The sequence below is a fragment of the Elephas maximus genome, chromosome 21 (genome assembly GCF_024166365.1).
Source record: "Elephas maximus indicus isolate mEleMax1 chromosome 21, mEleMax1 primary haplotype, whole genome shotgun sequence".
Taxonomy (NCBI): domain Eukaryota; kingdom Metazoa; phylum Chordata; class Mammalia; order Proboscidea; family Elephantidae; genus Elephas; species Elephas maximus.
The window spans coordinates 42,690,040-42,707,417 of NC_064839.1; the positions used below are offsets into that span (position 1 = coordinate 42,690,040).

The following is a 17,378-nucleotide window of genomic DNA, read 5'->3' on the forward strand; positions in this document are numbered from 1 at the left end:
TTCAAAGTGGGATGCAGAATGTTTTCATAACAGAATTTATTTTGCCAATTGACTTAGAAGTCCCCTTAAGCCATAGTCCCGAAACCCCCGCCCTTGCTCCGCTGACCTTTGAAGCATTCAGTTTATCCCGGAAACTTCTTTGCTTTTGGTCCAGTCCAGCTGAGCTGACCTTCCCTGTATTCAGTGTTGTCCTTCCCTTCACCTAAAGTAGTTCTTATCTACTAACTAATCAGTAAATAACCCTCTCCCACCTTCCCTCCCTCCCCCCCTCGTAACCACAAAAGAATGTGTTTTTCTCAGTTTGTACTATTTCTCAAGATCTTATAATAGTGGTCTTATACAATATTTGTCCTTTTGCATCTAACTGATTTCACTCAGCATAATGCCTTCCAGATTCCTCCATGTTATGAAATGTTTCACAGATTCGTCACTGTTCTTTATGGATGCGTAGTATACCATTGTGTGAATATACCATAATTTATTTAACCATTCATCCGTTGATGGACACCTTGGTTGCTTCCAGCTTTTTGCTATTGTAAACGGTGCTGCAATAAACATGGGTGTGCATATATCTGTTCGTGTAAAGGCTCTTATTTCTCCAGGGTATATTCCGAGGAGTGGGATTTCTGGGTTGTATGGTAGTTCTATTTCTAACTTTTTAAGAAAACGCCAGATAGATTTCCAAAGTGGTTGCGCCATTTTACATTCCCACCAGCAGGGTATAAGAGTTCCAATCTCTCCGCAGCCTCTCCAACATTTATTATTTTGTGTTTTTTGGATTAATGCCAGCCTTGTTGGAGTGAGATGGAATCTCATCGTAGTTTTAATTTGCATTTCTCTAATGGCTAATGATCGAGGGCCTTTTCTCATGTATCTGTTAGCTGCCTGAACATCCTCTTTAGTGAAGTGCATGTTCATATCCTTTGCCCACTTCTTGATTGGGTTGTTTGTCTTTTTGTGGCTGAGTTTTAAAAGAATCATATAGATTTTAGAGATCAGGTGCTGGTCGGAGACGTCACAGCTGAAAATTTTTTCCCAATCTGTAGGTAGTCTTTTTACTCTTTTGGTGAAGTCTTTTAGATGAGCATAGGTGTTTGATTTTTAGGAGCTCCCAGTTATCTGGTTTCTCTTCATCATTTCTAGTAATGTTTTGTATTCAGTTTATGCCTTGTATTAGGGCTCCTAATGTTGTCCCTATTTTTTCTTCCATGATCTTTATCGTTTCAGTCTTTATGTTTAGGTCTTTGATCCACTTGGAGTTAGTTTTTGTGCATGGTGTGAGGCATGGGTCCTGTTTCACTTTTTTTTTGCAAATGGATATCCAGTTATGCCACAACCATTTATTAAAAAGACTATCTTTTCCCCAATTAACTGACACTGGGCCTTTGTCAAATATCAGCTGCTCATTCATATATGGATGGATTTATATCTGGGTTCTCAATTCTGTTCCATTGGTCTATGTGCCTGTTGTACCAGTACCAGGCTGTTTTGACTACTGTGGCTGTATAATAGGTTCTGAAATCAGGTAGAGTGAGGCCTCCCACTTTCTTCTTCTTTTTCAGTAGTGCTTTACTTATCCGGAGCTTCTTTTCCTTCCATATGAAGTTGGTGATTTGTTTCTCCATGACGTTAAAAAATGTCATTGGAATTTGGATCGGAAGTGCATTGTATGTATAGATGGCTTTTGGTAGAATAGATATTTTTACTATGTTAAGTCTTCCTATCCATGAGCAAGGTATGTTTTTCCACTTATGTAGGTCCCTTTTAATTTCTTGCACTAGTACTTTGTAGTTTTCTTTGTATAGGTCTTTTACATCTTTGGTAGGATTTATTCCTAAGTATTTTATCTTCTTGGGGCTACTGTGAATGGTATTGATTTGGTGATTTCCTCTTCGATGTTCTTTTTGTTGATGTAGAGGAATCCAAGTGATTTTTCTATGTTTATCTTATAACCTGAGACTCTGCCAAACTCTTCTATTAGTTTCAGTAGTTTTCGGGAGGATTCCTTAGGGTTTTCTGTGTATAAGATCATGTCATCTGCAAATAGAGATAATTTACTTCTTCCTTGCCAATCCAGATGCCCTTTATTTCTTTGTCTAGCCTAATTGCTTTGGCTAGGACCTCTAGCACAATGTTGAATAAGAGCGGTGATAAAGGGCATCCTTGTCTGGTTCCCGTTCTCAAGGGAAATACTTTCAGGCTGTCTCCATTTAGAATGATGTTGGCTGTTGCCCTTTATTATGTTGAGGAATTTTCCTTCAATTCCTAGTTTGCTGAGAGTTTTTATCATGAATGGGTGTTGGACTTTGTCAAATGCCTTTTCTGCATCAATTGATAAGATCATGTGGTTTTTGTCTTTTCTTTTATTTATATGGTGGATTACATTTATGGTGTTTCTAATATTAAACCAGCCTTGCATACCTGGTATAAATCCCACTTGGTCGTGGTGAATTATTTTTTTGATATGTTGTTGAATTCTATTGGCTAGAATTTTGTTGAGGATTTTTGCATCTGTGTTCATGAGGGATATAGGTCTGTAATTTTCTTTTTTTGTCGTGTCTTTACCTGGTTTTGGTATCAGGGATATGGTGGCTTCATAGAATGAGTTAGGTAGTATTGCATCATTTTTTATGCTTTGAAATACCTTCAGTAGTAGTGGTGTTAACTCTTCTCTGAAAGTTTGGTAGAACTCTGCAGTGAAGCCATCGGGCCAGGGCTTTTTTTTGGTGGGAGTTTTTTTATTACTGTTTCAATCTCTTTTTTTGTTATGGGTCTATTTAGTTGTTCTACTTCTGATTGTGTTAGTTTAGATAGGTAGTGTTTTTCTAGGAATTCATCCATTTCTTCTAGGTTTGCAAATTTGTCAGAGTACAATTTTTCATAATAATCTGATATGATTCTTTTCATTTCAGTTGGGTCTGTTGTGATATGGCCCATCTCATTTCTTATTCAGGTTGTTTCCTTTCTTGTATTTCTTTAGTCAGTCTAGCCAATGGTTTATCAATTTTGTTAATTTTTTCATAGAACCAGCTTTTGGCTTTGTTAATTCTTTCAATTGTTTTTCTGTTCTCTAATTCATTTAGTTCAGCTCTATTTTTTATTATTTGTTTTCTTCTGGTGCCTGACGGATTCTTTTGTTGCTCGCTTTCTATTTGTTCAAGTTGTAGGGGCAGTTCTCTGATTTTGGCTCTTTCTTCTCTGTGTATATGTGCATTTATTGCTATAAATTGACCTCTGACCGCTGCTTTTTCTGTGTCCCCAGAGGTTTTGATAGGAAGTGTTTTCATTCTCGTTGCATTCTATGAATTTCTTTATTCCCTCCTTAATGTCTTCTATAACCCAGTCTTTTTTCAGCAGGGTATTGTTCAGTTTCCAAGTATTTGATTTCTTTTCCCTGATTTTTCTGTTATTGATTTGCACTTTTACGGCCTTGTGGTCTGAGAAGATGTTTTGTAATATTTTGATGTTTTGGATTCTGCAAATGTTTTTTTTATGACCTAATATGTGATCTAGTCTAGAAAATGTTCCATGTGCACTAGAAAAAAAAGTATACTTTGCAGCTGTTGGGTGGAGTGTTCTGTATAAGTCTGTGAGGTCAAGTTGGTCGATTGCAGCAATTAGGTCTTCCGTGTCTCTACTGAGCTTCTTACTGGAAGTCCTGACCTTCTACGAAAGTGGTGTGTTGAAGTCTCCTACTATAATTGTGGAGGTGTCTATCTCACTTTTCAGTTCTGTTAAAGTTTGTTTTATGTATCTTCCAGCCCTGTCATTGGGTGCATAAATATTTAATATGGTTATATCTTCCTGATCAATTGTCCCTTTAATCATTATGTAGTGTCCTTCTTTATCCTTTGTGGTGGATTTAACTTTAAAGTCTATTTTGTCAGAAATTAATATTGCTACTTCTGCTCTTTTTTCTTGTTGTTTGCTTGATATATTTTTTTCCATCCTTTGAGTTTTAGTTTGTTTGTGTCTCTAAGTCTAAGGTGTGTCTCTTGTGGGCAGCATATAGACAGATCGTGTTTCTTTATCCAGTCTGAGACTCTCTGTCTCTTTATTGGTGCATTTGGTCCATTTACATTCAGCGTAATTATAGATAAGTATGTGTTTAGTGCTGTCATTTTGATGCCTTTTTATGTGTGTTGTTGACAATTTCATTTTTCCACTTACTTTTTTCTGCTGAGATGTTTTTCTTTGTAAATTGTGTGTTCCTCATTTTCATAGTAGTCAAATTTATGTTTGCTGAGTCGTTATGTTTTTCTTGGTTTTTATTTTGAGTTATGGAATTGTTAGACCTCTTTGTGGTTACCTTAATATTTACCCCTATTTTTCTAAGTAAAAACCTAACTTGTATTGTCCTATATCGCCTTGTTTCCCTCTCCATATGGCAGTTCTATGCCTCCTGTATTTAGTCCCTGTTTTTGATTATTGTGATCTTTTACATACTGACTTCAATGATTCCCTGTTTTGAGCATTTTTTTCTTTTTAAAATTAATCTTAATTTGTTTTTGTGATTTCCCTATTTGAGTTGATATCAGGATGTTCTGTTCTGTGACCTTGTGTTTTGTTTGTATCTGATATTATTGATTTTCTGACCAATTTCCTTTAGTATTTCTTGTAGCTTTGGTTTGGTTTTTGCAAATTCTCTAAACTTGTGTTCATCTGTAAATATCTTAATTTCACCTTCATATTTCAGAGAGAGTTTTGCTGGATATATGATCCTTGGCTGACAGTTTTTCTCCTTCAGTGCTCTATATATGTCATCCCATTGCCTTCTTGACTACATGGTTTCTGCTGAGTAGTCTGAACTTATTCTTATTGATTCTCCTTTGTAGGAGACCTTTCTTTTATCCCTGGCTGCTTTTAGAATTTTCTCTTTATCTTTGGCTTTGGCAAGTTTGATGATAATATGTCTTGGTGATTTTATTTTTGGATCAGTCTTAAATGGGGTTCGATGAGCATCTTGGATAGATATCCTTTTATCTTTCATGATGTCAGGGCAGTTTTCTGCCAACAGATCTTCAACTATTCTCTCTGCATTTTCTGTTATCCCTCCCTGCTCTGGAACTCCAATCACACACAAGTTATTCTTCTTAATAGAGTCCCCCATGATTCTTAGGGTTTCTTCATTTTTTTTTAATTCTTTTATCTGATTTTTCTTCAACTATATTGGTGTCAATTGCCTTATCCTCCAGCTCCCCCACTCTGCATTCCAATTGCTTGCTTCTGCCTCTCTCACTTCCTATTGAGTTTTCTAATTCTGTAATTTTACTGTTAATCTTTTGGATTTCTGAATGCCATCTCTCTATGGATTCTTGCAATTTATTAATTTTTCCACTATGTTCTTGAATAATCTTTTTGAGTTCTTCAACTGCTTTATCAGTGTGTTCCTTGGCTTTTTCTGTAGATTACCTTATTTCATTTCTGAGGTCATCCCTGATGTCTTGAAGCATTCTGTAAATTAGTTTTTTATATTCTGCATCTGCCAATTCCAGAATTGTATCTTCATTTGGGAAAGATTTTGATTCTTTAATTTGGGGAGTTGTAGAAGCAATCATGGTCTGCTTCTTTATGTGGTTTGATATCAACTGCTGTCTCCGAGCCATCTATAAGATATTGTAATGATTTATTTTATATTTGCTCACTGAGTCTTATCTTGTTTTGTTTTCTTTCAATATACGTAGATGGGCTACTAGATTGCGCTGTCTTGATTGTTGTAGACTTTGAATCACTTATGTCCTATTACCAGCTGGTTTGGGCTGTTGCCAGATACATAAGCCTAAGAGTTCATTCACTATTCTTGAGTAGAATCTGATTTTGGGTCACCAAGTATGTGGTGTAGACTGTCACCTGTTCACTTAGAGGAGTAGTGATGATAGTTGTGTGCACCAGATTCTAGTAGCAGCAGGGGTTCACACTCCGGGGGGGCAGGATGCTGACAGGCTTCCCCCAAGTGCCAGTCAGGTAGATGTGTCTCTATTCCTAAAGCACTTTGGTGGGTGGGCTCTGCAGCTGTACCTTAGGCACCCAATGCATGTACCTCTACAGATTGGTAAGTGTCACTATCCTCAGGCCCCTATGGCAGGAGATTAGGTGGTCTGGGTGGAGCTTCAGCCCTCAGTTCACCGTTGTGGGTCAGTGAGGGCTCTGTTTAATAGGTAGAGATATCAGACCTGGGAAACTTGTCTTTCCAGTAATCCGCTAAAACAATTACAGTCAGATCACTATCAGAATTGCCTTTGCATTATAATAGTCACCTTGTTCCCTGTAGGGATGAAAGCCCAAGACCATGGATCTCATATACTTGGCTGGAGCTGGTTCTGTATTTTTAGTCCAATTTCAGGAAGTCAGGGAAGGATTTTTGGTCCCTGGGTTTTTTGTAGCTGCTTCTCTCAGGCCAGGAGAACAGGTTACGAAAAGATAAAAAACAAAACAAACAAACAAAAAACGCAGAGCACTTCACTTTCTGGCCCAGGAAATTCCAATGTTAATGAAGCCACCTGGGAAGGGGACGGGAGGGATCAGATAGATAGGAGAGAGTAGCACCTGAGAATATAGACAAAGTTGCTTATCTTGTTTGGTGATGACAGTTTTATCTGAGATTCCTGAGGGGTGTGTAGTCTGTGTGTTGGCTGGGTCGAGATTGCCCCCGAGGGCCAGGCCCGCGTCCTGTGCTTGTGCTGTCTCAGAAGCCATGGTCAGTTTCTCCACTCCCAGTCCAAAGCCCAGTGCCAAGGTTCCCCAGCTGGGACGCCACACCCCAGGCTCCGAAACCAGTTGCTGCCTCCCGGTGACTTCTCCTCCTGTCAGCATGTCACTGCATTGCCTGCGTGCACTGGCTGGGCTTCCTCCAAGGTCACTTCTGGGGGCTAGGGCTGCGTCCCGTGTTTGCGCTGTCTCAGGATGCCATGTTCAAAGCCCGGCGCCAAGGTTTTCTGACTGGGATGCTGGCTCCAGGCTCCGAAAACAGTCGCTGCTTCCCCATGGTTGCTCGTTCTCTCATTAGCCGCGTCAGTGTGCAGCCTGCTTGTGCTGGCTGAATCTGTAACTCAGGTCAACTCTTTAGATCTGTGTTTGATGGTCAGGGTTCGTAGATTGCCATGTATGTGATCGATTCACTTGTTTTTACGAGTCTTTGTTGCAAGAGGGATCCGAGGTAGCTTCTACCTAGTCAGCCATCTTGGCCCCGCCTCCCTTTCTCCTCCTTAGGGTTTTCAATGGCTGATTATTTAGAAGTAGATGGCCAGGCTTTTCTTCTGAGGCACCTCTGAGTGGACTTGAATCTCCAACCTCTCAGCAGACAAGCGTGTTAAGCATTTGTACCACCCAAAGGATCCCAAAGACATCAAAGAGGGAGATAAAAAAAAAAAAAAAAAAACCTGGACCAATGCTAATCCTATTTGTCTAACTGGGGGACAGAGTAGATTGAATCAATCCTATTCAGAGTACTGAGATCAAGCAAAAAGAAATTAAATAATTAAGACACAAAGGCAAAGGGTGAATAGAAACTGTTAAGTATAGGAGAATGCAGAAGGGAAATCTATTGTATAGAAGGAAGGAAAGGCATTCGGATATAAAGGCAAGTAAATACATAAAGGCAAGTAAACCTGTGTGGCAGAAACGGTTAAGTGCTCGACAACTAGCAGAAAGGCTGGCAGTTCAAACGCACCGCGAGGCACCTCGGAAGACGGGCCTAGTGATTTGCTTTCAAAAGGTCACAGCCCTGGAAGCCTATGGAGCACAATTCTCTGCACATGGGGTCACCCGGGAGGCAACTGGGAAGTAACTAACAACAACAAAAAATAAAGAAGCCAAATCTTTTCATTCTTAAGGAGAGAGAAACTAAAAATAACAATATGCCTGTATCGGGATGCTGGCGGTAGAGGACAAAGGTGTGTAACTGAGTTATATCCTTAACTACTTGAGTTAGTTTTCCATTGCTTTGTAACAAACTGCCAAAAACTTACTTAAAGCAATACAAATATCTTACAATTCTGTAGGGTACAATTCCAAAGTGGTTTCACTGGGATAAAGCCAGGGTTGATGGCAAGGCTGCATTTCTCATGGAGGCTCTCAGGGAGAATCTGTCCCGTTCCCTTTCCCAGTTTCCACACTGCTTACATGCCTTGGCTCAGGACCCGTTTCCTCCGTCTTCAAAGACAGCAACACTGCATCTGACCTTCCTTCTGTAGACATCTCTCTCTCTCTCTGTCTCCTCTTCTGCCTTTCTCTTTCACTTTTAAGGACCCTATACAGGCAGGTCCGGATTACAAATGTCTGTCTTATGGATTTACAGACTACTCACACTTGCCCTTTAATGTTATGTAAATTTACCCTCACTTTGAAACGACTGAACCAACTCCTACTTAACAAATTCTTCATCACAATCATCTTCGCTTGCTGCACGTGCACCTTTTAAATCACTGAAAAGGCTTCGAGCCTTTTCTTGCACTAAGGTAAGGCTAAGTAAGAAGCATATGCACCTGTTCTGATTTACCTGCACATTCTTAAAGACATACTCAGGAACGGATCCCCGCCGGGGACTGCCTGTAATTAGACTGAGCCCACCCAGGTAAGTTAGGATCATCTCCCCATTTTAAGGCCATCTGATTTACAACTTTCATGCCATCTGTAACCTTAATCCTCTTTTTGCCATTATTTTAACATATTCACAGGTACTGGGGATTAAGACGTGAACGTCTTTGGGGGGTCAATTATTCTGCCTACCACATTACTCTAGAAGAAAATTGATAGATTTGATATGAACTTAATCAAGAAATAGCACAAAATGCATATTAATTAATTACAGGAAGGCAATCTCTAGAACACACACAAACTAAAAAAACAAAACACAAAAAGCAAAACAAAGTTCACAATTATTTTTCTCTGGGCAGCAGGACTGGGTAAAAAGGGGTGGGGCAGGGATTCTTGCTTCCATTAAAACCCCCTGTGTTTTTCACATTTTAACCATGCCCACATAATAACTTGTTTTCTTTTCATTTAAATTATCTACTGTGGTCCTCAAAGCCTTTCTCCAAAACCTCATTTTCATCACTCTCACCTTTGCTACCAAGCCCCAGTCACTCCGGTTTTATTTCAGCTCCTCAACCACACTGAGGTTCCCACTTTCCACTCTTGGTTTGCCATCCTCTCTGCCTGAAACACTTGCCCCATTGTCTGCATGGATAAGCTTCTTCCCATCATTTCAGTCTAAGCTTGCATGCTGCCTCCCAAGCAGACTATCTCACATCACTTACCCATTCAGTCTGTTATGCCCCTTGTTCATTTCCATCATAACGTATAGTGATACATGCTTCTTTCACTTAACACCACATTATTTTTTTCAGCCTCTGTAAGAATTTAAATCCTTGATGACAGGTTGTATGTCTTGTTTCCAGACTATGAGGCAGGGCCTAGAACAGTGACAGACACATAGCAAGTTCTCAATGCATGTTTGATGAAGAAAATGAAGGCTTGACTTGCTTATACATCATGACGGCCACATATGCTTGAATACTCCTGGAGATGGGAACTTATCACCTCGAAGGGCTGTTCATTCCTTCTTTAGACAGCCGTCTTATAGAGTAGATAATAAGTGCTAAACATTCGTCTCCTTTCATATTACTTCATTTTATTTCCTTATAATTTATGCAGAAACTAATTCAATTGTGAATAATTAATAACAGCTTCCAATATTCATGAATTATAAGTCAATGAGGAAACAAAGAGAAAATGAGCTTGCAAGATTATAATCACGTATCTTTATCCTATCCCTCCTCCATCCTCACTTTGTTCAGCACTTATGATAAATATAAGAGTCACACTTTTGCCTTGGGCTTATTAGCATTTTCCTATCTGAATACACTGAAAGTGCAAATTGTTCCATTTATCACTGATATCCTATTTATTTAAGAATTTGGCAAATATCAAATATAACCTGAACATCACAAACATCAGGGTTTTAAGAAGTAAAAAAAAAAAAAAAATTGCTATAAACTAATTTTCAAACAATTAGTGAAGTTAAACCATTAATGGTTCACAATTACACCTGCTGACAGTTTAGCGCAGAATGAAACTGGATTAGGCATATTGTTAATTTCAGAGTTATACGCTACTGTTCTATACAAGTAGTATAACCAGTTCCAAATATAATAAATAAATTTAGTCATGTCACACTTGGGTTACCAATCTAATTAAGAATCAGTTATAGTTAAATGCTGACGGTGAGTCTACAGAGTGCATTCTTTGAACACACACAGTGGGAAACTTCGAGTTCCCACGGGAAGGCAGGGGCAGTCACTCCAGCAGCTCTTGGAGCACAAGGCTCAGCATTTCCCACTGAAGCAGAGAATAGCCTGAAGGTTAAGGATGACTATGAAGCAATACATATGGACAATGATGACCTGGCCTCCCTAGTCGTTTTGCACAGCCACAGCTACTTTTGAAATCCCGTCCACAAAAGTCCCCAGAGCAATTCTTAAACGACACAGAAGTAGCATCTGCAGAACTAGCTTGGATGGTTGGGTGCCAAGACCAGCACAGCAGGAATTGATGTGAAAGATAGGCTGATGAATTTAGCCCCTAGTTCAGTAAGTGAGCTAAAAAAAATATTTGATTAGCTGTTTTACTTTTAATGCACTATTTGGTATTTGCAGACATTTTAATCCTGCCTGAAGTTTATTAAACTCTTTCTAGCTTATTATTGCACATATCCTGCTCCAGAGCGCCATCTTCCTCTCTCTTCTGGAACCTGCATCTCGCTGGCATTTAATAAACTTTGTTTAAGCAAATAAATAATTGATGCTAAGAATCTGGAGCACTGACCAGACACAAGCCTGAGGATGGTACAAATTCAAAATAAATCTGTGTGACAAGTGGATGTGGCCAAATATGGAAAGAAAGGTTCTCAGGATAAAAATAAGTATGAAAAAAATATGGCCAACACCAGCCATCACCACAACCTGCATATTTATCGAGGGCTTACCATACTAAGTGTTTTATGTACATTATCTTTTTTACTTACCACTTTTGCTCCAGGTGACAAAGACTACCAGTATCAACATTTTAGAGAACATGAAGCCAACGTTCAGAGGTTAGCTACCCTGCCCAAGATCAGCCTTCTAGGAGTAACCCATCCTTGAATCCAGATCTGTCCCCAAAACTCACCTTCTCAGCCACTATGAACATTCTACGGCCTGCTTCTGTTGTTTTCTGTCATTTTACATGAAAAAACATTCTGGTGAACTCAGTAGGAATTCAGCCACGATACCCCATACATGGTCTTTACTGAACAACTTCATAGAAAGGTATAGTGAAGATTGTTTCCTAGTTCTATGAGACAGAGGAAACAAGGCACACACAGAGTGAAGTTCAGCTAGATATAAAAAAAAAATTTAGCCAACATTATCTGGCTAGAAAAGAGCCACTCAACTCACTTTTAAACAATCACTTGCCTGCTTCCTCTGGATGATCTGACCATGAACTGATCTTTTGAAATACCTGTACAGTGTAATTGTTATTCTTATTTTTACTTTCTCCCCACTTACTACAATGAAATTTCCAGGAGGTTAACGATTTTTTGTCTATTCTGATCACTGGTGTTTTCCAAATGCCTAGAAGAGGCCTGGTACTTAGTAGACACTCAATAACATTTTCTGGGAGGAAGGGAGGAACGGCAAAGGGAGGAAAGAGGGAGATAATTTCAGGAAGCAAACACATTACTGACTTCAGCCTCATTGATATCACTATGGAGGGAAATAGGTTGGAAAGAAGTTTGTACCATTTGCTTAATTTTCCTAAATCCAAGTCTATATTTAGAAAACTAGATTTTAAGAAAGGCTAAAAAACAAAACAAAACAAAAAAACCTTTCTGGCAGAATGGATTATCAATTTTATGATATGCATCAGGTGTATGTCAATCTTAGGATTGGATACTAATTATCAAAATTACTTCCAGGATCCAGACATCATTTTATTCATTAAAAAAAAAACCTACAGAAATGCTGATACTCATTTCTAACTGCTACTTAAATGTGGAAGATAGAACAATGAAAAGCAGGTGTTTCAGCTGCAGAACTTCAATGTGCTCTTCTTTTCCCGAACCTGAAAAGAACTTCCAGGCACAAATCAACTGGTGTTCTTCTAAAAGGTAAAAATAGTTTTGAATCACTTTCTTTGGAGCTGGTTGGTGATACAAAGGACTATTTTGCCAAATTTCCACCCATTGCTGTGTTTCTCTTTCATGCATAAAAAGGTGATTTAATACTCAAGCAAAATCTTTTGAAGGTCTTCTCTTTTATATGGTCATTAAAGCACTGTAATCTGTTCTGCATTTCTCATTAGAGTTAAGGATCTTTCTTGGACGTCATTTATTGTAAATATGAACATCAAAAGAAGCCAATTTTCATAAAAGTCTCCCTCCAAAAAGATACTAGAAGCTTCCTCCTTCTGCTGTGATAAATACTTCCAGGTGGTATTTGATGGACAATAAGAAGTCTGTGCATCTGGGCTGGCATTCATAGCAGAGTTTGGGATTGAATTTTAGATCATGCTGGCAAGCCTGAGCATTTTGCTAATTCTTCAAATGGAAAACGATTTGTTCAATCTTACACAACGTACTTATTTTAATTAGAATAAACTGTACAATACAGAAATACATCAACTTGTGAATCCTTACTTGATAGAAGGGGCTTCATCAAACATCTGCTATTTAATTATTTGTATTATGCTCTGCCAAAAGAATCAAGCATCACCCCAGAGACCATAACCAGTTATATACAGAATGTATGGAAGCTAAGCCTTTCAATCACCTCATAGGCATGTGAAAGCTAGACAATGAAAAGGGAAGACCGAAAAAGAGTTGATGCATTTGAATTGTGGTGTTGGCAAAAAATACTGAATATACCATGAATCATTAGAACAAACAAATCAGTGTTGGAGGAAATACAACCAGAATGTTCCTTAGAATTGAGGATTGCAAGACTTCATCTTACTTACTCTGGACATGTCATCAGACAGGATCAGTCACTAAAGAAGGACATCATGCTTGTTAAAGTAGAGGTTCAACAGAAAAGAGAGAAACCCTTAATGAGATGGATTGACACAGTGGTTCCAACAATGGGCTCAAATATACCAATGATGGTGAGGATGATGCAGGACCTGGCAACACTTCATTCTGTCATACCTAAGGCCATTATGAGCTGGAGGCGGCTCCATAGCAACTGACAACAACAAGCCCTCCAAAAGGATGTGACAGTGCTGCAAACCTGAGGTAAGCAGTCTTCATTGTGATAGAAAAGTTTCACACATAAATAGAGATCTATTTCTTGAGTGACTAATTCACCCCCAATTTTCTTCCAGTCTTCTGCTGTGAATGGCATTTTCAGGAATAGCCACCTGGGAAGAACAGTGCCAAATTTAACAGGAGACAGGTACTCATTGTTTTAAATTAATGATTCAGTTTTATCAGTGGGAACATTTAGGCAGGAGGTGGTGTGAGCTGTTAATCGCCAGCCTTTGAAATCTTGGGCATGTATCAGAAAATGCTTCATCTAACTGAAGAGAAGAATCGTGGATAACAATGGAAGCTCTATCACGCCCGCCTATCCCTTGGAAAGGGAATGAGACTGAGAATTGTGTCTTCAGTGCTGGGACTGCAGAAATCTGAGAGTTCCTGAACGACAGATATGGTGCTTCGTACTGGTAGATAAACCTTAGTATTGGATTTTTAAGTGCCTCAGAGTGATTTTTATTCATGTTTAGAATACAGAATGGCTTTGTGGGCTTTTTAAACAGAAAAGGTTGTATACATTGAGCTCTCAGACACCTGTAAGAAATTTCTGGTTGAGTCTATAAAAATGTATTAAAGACATTCACATCTCTATTTGGAGAATTTTACCAAGGGACAGGAACATCCCCAGACTGGAGCCTTCATAGGTTTTGTACCTTTCTGAATTCATAAATGAATTATAGCCTACATAACCAGCCAGAGTGTATAAATCTTCAAGACAACCACTTCCAGGAATTTGGTTCAGGGCTATGACAACAAATCTCTTTTGGTTTTGTCATTGAACTGTGCAAAAATTTTGGATTTAGTTTCCAAATTACTGTATAATAAAGTAACTCTAAAAAACCAGTTGCCATCAAGTCAACTCTGACTCATAGTGATCCCATGTGTGTCAGAGCAGAACTGTGTTCCGCAGAGTTTTCAATAGCTAGTTTTTCAGAAGTAGATAGCCAGGCCTTTCTTCTGAGGAGCCTCTGGGTAGACTCAAGCCTCCAACCTTTTGGTTAGCAGCTGAATGTGTTAATCATTTACATCATCCAGAGACTCCCAAATCAGTTCTATCCACCCTAAATTCTATAATCCCCAGAACTCAAGCTATGCTGAGAGTAAGTATGAGCATAATTGTGACAAAGAGTATTGTTTCCAATTGGTTACTCACCTCCCTAGGAGATAATTTTACTTCCCTCACCAATGCCACGTGACTTATGGTGCCTCCTAGTGATAAGCTTGATCATGTGATTTCCATCCACCAATGGAACACAGCAGAAGTCATGCATACTACATCTGATTGGAAGTCTTAAAAGTCATTCTTAGTTTTCCCATTGCTACTTTTCTCCCTCCACCATGAGTAAAGCATGTCTCAAATAGTGGTCACTCCTTTAGCCTGGATCCTGGCTGGAAAAAGACACATAGGGCAGAGACTGCAGCTGAAATGTAACGAGAAAGAAATATATTCATTGTTCTACGCTACTGAGATTTTGTTATTCCACCAAAACCTTAGTAAAAAATGACTTATGAACTGTTTTATTGTTATTCCACGATGAATTGAAAGTTACTGAGTTACATCTATATGACAATATTTTGCTAGATGCATTCACAAATATAATATTATTTTCCAAGGCTGTGTAATTTAGAATTCAGAGAATCCAAGACTACAAAATCAGTGACGTGCAATCTATGGCCCTACCTAGGTTTTACATAAAAAACAACATCTTGATGTTGTCTGGGAAGTCAAAGTGATTAATTCTTCAATCTGCAGTTTTCTGAAGGCATCTTAGATTTTCATACTTGGGAAGTTTTGTTTGAACATTTGGAAAGCTCCTAATCCTCCATAAAACTCCTCATTTCCCTCTATAAATGTTCTCCATGTCATGAATTTGGGCTTAAATGCCACACTCTGCTTAAAATCCCTGATCCTTCCGGTGGAGTCAATTACACCACCTCCTCAATTTTTAGGCTACTTATCTTTTCACTTCAGAAGACACTAGACTGTAAGCTCCATAAGGGCAGGGACATTTGCTGTTTAGTTCACTCCTCTTTCCTCAGTGCCTAAAATTGCTCATGGCCCAGAGTAAGTGCTCATTACATGCTGTGGGTAAATGAATTACACTGCTTTTCACAACCTGCTTTCACATCTGACTGTTACTCACCATAAAGCAAATATTACAAGGGAAAGTTTTCATCTTGGTCAACTTTTCATCTCCATAGCACCTCACACATTGATTTCAACAAAAAAACCGATTACATAATCTGAACTTAATACAAAAATCTGTAGTCAGATATAATCAGTCTGTTTATATCAAAATGTATTTTTTCTATTAATGACCAGTTTTCAAGACCATACTGCCAGTTCAACTGTCTGACAATCAATTGGCCTATGATATTGCTAGAACATTACTGAAAGATCACAAATCACTTTTAAGGCAGTCATTTTAGATAAATACTTTTACTGTTTCTAAGAAATGAGCATTGATTGTCACTATTTTTTTCTATTTGACAATGGCTATCCACAGCACTGGAAACTCTGGTGGTCTAGTGGTTAAGTGCTACGGCTGCTAACCAAGAGGTCGGCAGTTCGAATTCACCAGGTGCTCCTTGGAAACTCTATGGGGCAGTTCCACTCTGTCCTATAGGGTCGCTATGAGTTGGAAATGACTTGATGGCAGTGGGTTTGGTTTTTTTGATCCACAGTACTGTTTGAATTTGAAACATTTTAGCTGTATCTATAATTATCATAGTATTCTCTTGGCTACCTTAATACCTCTCACTTTTTGAGTTAGACTTTTTCACCCTGACTCACAAGGAAAAGTTTTGTAATGTTGCACTAGAATGATAAGATACTGTACCCAAATCAGCTAAAACCTGAGAAGGTGCATTTGCCCAGTCCTGGTGTCTATGGGAAACCCTGCTGGCATAGTGGTTAAGTGCTACGGCTGCTAACCAAAGGGTAGGCAGTTTGAATCCACCAGGCACTCCTTGGAAACTCCCTGGGGCAGTTCTACTCTGTCCTATAGGGTTGCTATGAGTCAGAATCGACTCGATGGCACTGGGTTTGGTTTGTTTTTTTTTTTTTCTTTTTTTTATTATGAGGACCCCTGGTGGAGCAGTGGTTAAGGGCTTGGCTGTTAACCAAAAGGTCAGCAGTTGGAATCCACCAGCTGCTCCTTGGAAACTGTATGGGGCAGTTGTACTCTGTTTTACAGGGTCACTATAACTCGATGGCAAAGGGTTTAGTTTGGTTTGGTTTACATGGTCTATGATCTGCCTACCCTTCAATTTGGTCACTTAATTTGATTTACTCATTCAACAAGTTGTTACTATAGAGGTATGACATCCTGAGTGCCAAATTCAGAGTGAAGAAGAGTTTTGTTTGAACATGGGCAGTGTTTTAAATTAAACTAGAACATTTTAAAAATCTGAAAATTTTACATAAAAAAACCAAGCTTCTGGGGCTGCTCGATAACTTTTACACAAGCAAAGCAGTCCTGAGACCAAGACTGAGGTTTGTTGCTCTAGCACCACTCTGATAATCTCATTTATCTTAATGAAACACACATTATTAAAAACAAAACAAAACAAAACACCAAACTTGTTGCTGTCGAGTTGACTCTGACTCATAGAGTAGAACTGCCCCATAGGGTTTCTAAGGAGCAGCTGGTAGATTAAAACTGCCAACCTTTTGGTTAGCAGCCCAATGCTTAACCACTGCACCACCAGGGCTCCAAATTTAATTGTCATTTCTGAAAAGGAAAGAAGAAAAATGTGTATTTTCTGAATCAGAATCAACAGCATTCAAAGTTTTCACCTTTCAAAGGTGCTGATAATAACCAGGTGGATGCCATATATAACTAATATACTATTGATCAATATTCAGAAAGACTAGTTTTTTAATAGTTGCTGCTCATAGATGAGAGAACTACTTCAATTTTACTCCTTTTATATTTTACTATATGCAATCCCTCTACTGAGAAAGCAATTCAATAGAAATCTCTAATTTGAACAAGTAGAAATTATATAAATATTATCAATACATACACACACACATGTGTGTACATACAAATCATCATATATACCATCAGTTTTTTGGGCAAGT

The 17,378-nt window shown here is 38.7% G+C and overlaps 1 long non-coding RNA gene across 3 annotated transcripts in view; it reads right to left on the reverse strand.

Annotated features, from left to right (window-relative positions):
- Positions 1-11,816, reverse strand: part of LOC126065176 (uncharacterized) — a 63,971-nt gene extending 52,155 nt beyond the window's left edge. For all 3 annotated transcript variants that reach the window (XR_007514740.1, XR_007514739.1, XR_007514738.1), the window contains exons 1-2: positions 11,167-11,816; positions 9,258-9,413 (exon numbers count right to left, since the gene is read on the reverse strand). This is a non-coding gene — a long non-coding RNA (uncharacterized LOC126065176). The remainder of the gene's footprint in view (positions 1-9,257; positions 9,414-11,166) is intronic.
- Between the last annotated feature and the right edge of the window lie 5,562 nt (positions 11,817-17,378).